The sequence below is a fragment of the Silurus aristotelis genome (assembly GCF_946808225.1).
Source record: "Silurus aristotelis genome assembly, contig: scaffold_167, whole genome shotgun sequence".
In the NCBI taxonomy this organism is placed as follows: domain Eukaryota; kingdom Metazoa; phylum Chordata; class Actinopteri; order Siluriformes; family Siluridae; genus Silurus; species Silurus aristotelis.
Genome location: NW_028149132.1, coordinates 10,001 through 10,371, shown reverse-complemented (window position 1 = coordinate 10,371; position 371 = coordinate 10,001). Strand labels below are relative to the sequence as shown.

General features: G+C 36.4%; 1 protein-coding gene across 2 annotated transcripts in view; it reads right to left on the bottom strand.

Moving 5' to 3' along the window:
* Positions 1-314: 314 nt before the first annotated feature.
* The window catches only part of LOC310723006 (lysosomal dipeptide transporter MFSD1-like), a 7,861-nt gene continuing 7,804 nt past the window's right edge, over positions 315-371 (bottom strand). For both annotated transcript variants that reach the window (XM_083570829.1, XM_083570830.1), the window contains exon 13: positions 315-371. This exon is cut by the window's right edge and continues 490 nt beyond it. The gene's annotated coding sequence lies outside the window, so the exon portion shown is untranslated.

Here is a 371-nt window from a genome sequence, read left to right as displayed (position 1 = left end):
TAACGTTGCCCAACACTGTTCACTAGACTACACCATACTCAATACAGCTTTCTCACTACTCCTTACTCTCTTACTACACTATACTCACTACATACTAATCACTATGCCTTACTCAATAAATCTTACTACTCACCACGCCTTACACCTTACTCACTACTCAATACAAAAACTTGACTACAGCATATTTACTAAACACTACAGCTTACTCACTATACACTGCTCACAGCACCTTACTTGCTACACCATACTCACACCACACATTTTATTCACTACACCTTCACTACACACAAGCAATAAATGAGGGTGAAAAAAGCTCAGTTTGTATCAAAGTTTTATTCTACAATAAAAAAAAGTTGGGTGAAAATAGTTCA